This window comes from Puntigrus tetrazona, chromosome 23, assembly GCF_018831695.1.
Source record: "Puntigrus tetrazona isolate hp1 chromosome 23, ASM1883169v1, whole genome shotgun sequence".
NCBI lineage: Eukaryota > Metazoa > Chordata > Actinopteri > Cypriniformes > Cyprinidae > Puntigrus > Puntigrus tetrazona.
In genome coordinates this window covers 12,812,679-12,818,678 of record NC_056721.1, presented here as the reverse complement: position 1 = coordinate 12,818,678, position 6,000 = coordinate 12,812,679, and positions in this window count along the sequence as shown.

Genomic DNA, 6,000 nt, shown 5'->3' with positions numbered 1-6,000 from the left:
TCTACAACTAGTCTAAAACTACAAACCAGAAGAAAATAAATAATTGAATACCTGTTATACTAAATAATATTAGTATAATGTTATACACGTTTTGACTGAGATGATTTTATTTTCTAAAAATGTGCATTGTATGATGGTATTTTAATAACATATATGCTGTGTACAGGTACAGGTTATAGCCAATAAAATGAACAATAATGTTTCGCATAATCTCTAGCACAGGTGTCTAAGAACATGTTACTTCAGTAAACAAAGGCATCTATCCAGTAAATAAATGAGTAATTTAAACCTAATAAATTTGAACAGTAGGTGGTATAATGGCCTTATGAGACAGCACTAATCAGATTCAACAGCTTTTTGGAATTAAATAAGCGATTTAATTGAGAAAATAAATAATGAGAACAGAAAGTATATTGAAGAAAAAATTTAAGTCACTTTTTTATCTATAAAAACAAAAGAAAAGTGTTTTTAACTCACGTAAACATAACTAAATATTCAACAGTAAATTTCAGGTTTGTTTGCAGAAACAAAATAAAATGACAGTGTTAGGCTCCTATGGTCATGTGTCATTTAATTTATCAGCTTCTGCACACAGAGTTGTAGATGTGATACCTGCAAATATTGTAGGTATTGGCCGTGTAATGGACACTACCTTCAGAATCACAATAGCTTTTGTTTGCCTTTTAATAGAGACCGGTGTTAAAAATTACTTTCGCTGCAAAAAAACTATTCTCCTTTCAATACAGAGCTTAATTATCACAGAGATAGTTTTTCCCAACCTCAATAATATGTAAATATGATCACCAGAATGATAATTCATCACCCATAGAGCGGGATCGGCAACGGGCCATCAAGAACCAAAAGGGCATATGAATATAACTTCTAGATAATTCTAGATAATGCCACCACCATATCATTCTGTCGTTCTCACCTGAAGGACTACCAAAGATGCGAGAACAGAAGGTTGTCACTTTCATTGTTATGCACAATTTACATTGAAGAAACTTCATTTACATGTCTAAGCAAGAAGATGAACGAAAACAGTATAAAATGTTTTAGAGTAGAAGCCTCGGGGTGAACCCGAGAACCAAGATCTCCATTTACACTTTTTTTCCACCCGGTGTCAAAATTCTACAACTCTGCAGCGAATTAGTTCTCAGTTGTAGTATATAACAATACATTCAGTAGTAGAAATGAAAACATTTCCTAAAAATAGTTCCACTTTTGATTAAAAGATGATTTTGTATTTTCAGGTCCACTCTTGCAGTTAATGTATGGCTGTCAGCTGAGTCATAATGTGGAAACGTCAAGGGGACTGTATTCTTTTCAGTCAACGGGGACTACAGTCTTTCTATGGACATGGACAGCCTCATTGGTACTCATATTTGCCCCAAGATCTGGACATTAAACACATTCTAGACAGGTTTGATCTCTGAAGTCACAACAATCTCATACCTACATTCATCGTGATTGTGTTCTCGACTCAAGAAGTTCTCACGAACACAGTAGAACTATGCTTGACCAGAAAGGCAAGTGTGTTTTAATTGTATCCAGTGTTGTTGTTTATAGATATTCATGCATCCAACCAGGTTACATACAGTTTACAACACATGCACCAGATTGTACTCATCTTAATGCATTTTTCTTGTTTGTTGTGTGTTTACAGTTCGCGAAGCTGTGATCAGGCACAAGCCTGCTGGAGCTCTTAACTGTGTGGTGACAGGCTTTTACTCCAAAGATATCACCGTGGAGTGGATAGTTAATGGACAGCCAGCCTTAGATGATGATATCAACAGGCTTCCTACCAAATCATGACCAAACATACAAGTTCAGGTGGCAATTCTCCTATCTGAGACTACACACACAACTACACCTGTCAAATAAAGCACAGCAGCCTCAAGAGCCGATGGTCGATTCGTGGGGTAAGAATAGATCACAAACACACTTAAAAATCATGGTTTAATATAAAGTGTGCGGTTTATGACATCAATGATTTGAACTTTCATTGACAGATGCTTCCCTCCACTATGACAGATGTAAAAATGTCTCTTCTTATCGGACTTATAGCAGGACTTATCGCAGCGCTTACACTAACTGTTGTTCTTATGTGTTTCATATTTAAGTGTGTAATTTGGAAAAAAATCTATATTTGTAATGTAAGTGTACATTTTATTATTTTAATTATATTAAATCTATTACCGCTATCCTTAACTCCAATAAATAAATATATTTATATGATAAACATTATATTTCTACATTATTTTTTATTTTGTAATTAATGTTATTAAATAGTTTGGTTAGTTTATTACTTATTTGAGACTGTCTCTGCTATTATCATTTATTTTGCTACTTTGATCTTGATATATGTACGTAAAAAAAGAATCAGAACCTATTCGATTTCACATGTTAATCTTTGAAATGCATATTTAGATTCACCAAGACAAATGAGATTTTATGTTTTATTTATGTTAAGATTTGATAAAACGTCTGTTCTATTAAAGTGTCTTCTCTGCCTGACTGGATTATATAACAAAGCATGTCAAATTAAGTTTGTTCCATTAACTGCAGCGTCACTACTTTTGCACGTTAGAGAACATGCATAAAAAGGGTTGGGATCATGTGATCCGATCTGATCATCAAGCATAGAAATGAATATCAACTGATGTGTGATGCCAAGCACCGATCGGGTTTCAAACTAAAAACCACTCAGACTGCAGCCAGAGAACTGAATACTGCATGAAAATATTATGATAACAGGCTGGGCTGAGTATCATTTGAGAGCTACAGCACATGCAGTCCCATCTAATAATCTGATTACACCTCAAGCACCACTTCCGTCCAGACCACTTCAGGCACACTGATACAGATGGAAAGGGAAATCCCTGCCCAAAAACGACTTCTTTGCTGAGTTAAAAACACGACAAATTTTCCACAGCGTGAAAAAATATACAGCCATATATGCACAAAATATATATTTGTAGGTGTATGCACTAACCAAGTTAGCTCATAAATAGTATAAATGTTTATACTGATTCAAAAACGGATCAGAATTAAATTAGCACTTTGAAATCAAAGTGCTAAAATGCTGAAAAAACCGTATCTGTTTGCTTTTATCACTCCTAGGCCTAACCAGGCTGGTGGTCTCTGCTTAGGTTTGGTCTTGTCTGTATGGACATGCTGATGAGAGAAAAAGAGAGAGAGAGACCAGAACACAGAATAAGAAGCAGCTGTCTGCTCCTCCAGCACAAAGGAATACACAAGCCACAACCCCACATCTCATTCATCATATATGTAAACACCCACATTACATGCTTCTCATCACCTGATGCTTCTTTCAGTAACTGAGCAAATATCCATGTCATCGGCTTTGACCACCATTCAACGAATCACACTGGAATAGCTCACTCATTGTTCTGACTTACATTACAGATTACTGTACACATAAAGCACTGTCTAATTCAGTCAGCTGCTGCTACTGGAGGTTTTTGCTTGTTCACAGGTTACCACGACAGCAGAATTCTCTCTACGTGCACTACACTGTAAGAAAAAAAAGGGGTTAGAAAATGGCAGAAAATGACCAGTACATTTAGCAAGAGTTTCTTTTCATCCCTAAAACACTCCACAATACAATGCATGATTGAGAAGAGTTTGGATATGACTGCAATAATCATTTTAAAATGTAATTTAGTTCTGTGATGGCAAAAATTAATTTTCAGCAGCCGTTACTGAAGTACTCCATTACTTCGCATGATGTCACATGACCTTCGAACATCATTCTAATATGCTGATTTGATGTTCCATAAATAATCATTATTATTATAAACTTTGGAAATGATTGTGCTGCTTCATATTTTGTGGAAACTGGCGATTGATGAACAGAAAGATCAGAAGAACGACATTGAAATATAATAGTTTTAACATTATAAATGTTTTACTGTAATCAATTTGCCACTTCTTTGATAATAGTATTCATTTGTTACAAAAACCTTAACTTTTAAAATGCTAAATGGTATTAATGTCATCAATGTCTTATAACTTTTCTTTATATTCCAGGTTTAAAAATTTATATTTAGACTAATATTCTTATTTTTCACTATATGAAAATATGTAGCTGACTTTACATAAAAAAGGGGTCCTTCACAAAGTAACCGACATGCTTTGAGGGCCTGTGGCAAAAAAAAACAAAAAACCTCTGACAAAGCGTAAACGAACCGAATATAAACAAGTACCTATACTGAAATAAACCTTTTCTATTAAAACAATAAAGACTAAATAAAGGCTGTAGACTTCGACAGGAGCAGACATGCATGCTGTAATGGTGTGAACTTATTCACTAACTCGCCAGTAGATGGCAGCAATAAAACAACGCCTGAAAAGTCAATATTTTTACACTAGGCCTATATCCTTTCTGCAGGAATGGCTTTCAAAAGGTAAATTCTTTATACTCATAACTTCCTATACTGTGTATGTTGGATTAATCAAAAAAATCTAAAAACAGAACAAATACCTCGGGGATATATTCTTGTACTTATCATTAATATTTCAGAGGAAAAGTCGCAGTGCATAATAGATCATATTGACGGTAATTGTGCGTGATGTCATGTAAACATTGATTATGACCTCTGAACCTTTGCGGTGTTGAATGTTTCTTTCCAGTGCAACATCACAGATAACGTTTGAAACACGCCACCGTGTCAAAACATTAATGATATTAGTCGAAAATAATAAAAACCATTACAAATGTGAACGTGCGCTCTAGGGATGAGAAACGAGCAGGCTGTGGATGGCATGCGTGTCAGTCTGCCCCCATTCAGAGGAGGTGAGTGATTTACAGCTCAACACGGGGGAGATGGATGGGAAAGGGGCGGGCCTCTCATATGGGGGCAATTACAGAGATGCTAGGGCGTTTACGGCCGATAAGGAACAGCACTGAGTGGGGGTGAGCTCTTTTTCGACCCCTGACAACAGCTTTGTGAAGTGTGATGGATCCTGCTAATCCAGCTTCAGTCTTTACTAGTTCTGGAAATTGAAATGGGACGTTCTCATTAACAGGATGCACAGATGTGTGATGCAACCGTTTCTCAATTTAATGCTCCTTTCGCTGAGGGAATCTTACAATGTTGTGAAATTGTGCCTTGTTGGTGATTTTGAGAAGGAACGTGCTTGTGTTTTGGCTGCAGTGACGTTCGTGTTGATTCATATCAGCAATATTAAGTGGATTCAGGTCACTGCATTGGCCTACACTCTTTAATCCTTACTGGATTTCCTATCGCATCAGTGGCGTCTGTTAGCACAAAATGTTATGGCAAGCATAATGATAATCAGTCACACACCAGGTGTTCATCCTGTGCCATTTTCATTTGATTGAGGGTATGCTATTGGTAATATTTTGCTAGCTCTTTCTTAAAAGAAATGCTGTTTATAAATCAGTCTGCGCTTTGAATATTTCAGATAGATTCAAGATGCATATTTTCTGGACCGAAGCAACGTTTTTTTAGAAAAATCATGCAAAAATACCATTTTGAATATGATACATCAGGGTTTTGAGGAACTTTTACTTTGCAATCATCCTTGCGTTGTTTTTAAATCATACTTCCCACAATAAACAACACAGAAATTTGATCGTAAAACTAAGCATTTAATTGTTATTTAAGCATTTTACTCACTGACTACATAGCCGACCTAGCTCAACATAAGCTTTTAAGAGTTTCACTAAATAGACTTGAAATGAAAGCTCAACAAATAAAACTATCACATAACATGTGAATAAAACAGACGTACACTGTGTATTACGTCTGTTTTATTCACATGTGATGTGATAGTTTTAGTTGTGACCACACCTGACAAACTCCCATCTGGACGATATGGTCATGCAAACATGCACAAATGATATTTAAATAAAATGTGTCTGAAAACCTCAAATAATATGTTGCCACGTCACACCTATAGAACACAGGCCTGCTTTACATTTAGGGTAGGAGCTAAAATATCCAGACTGAC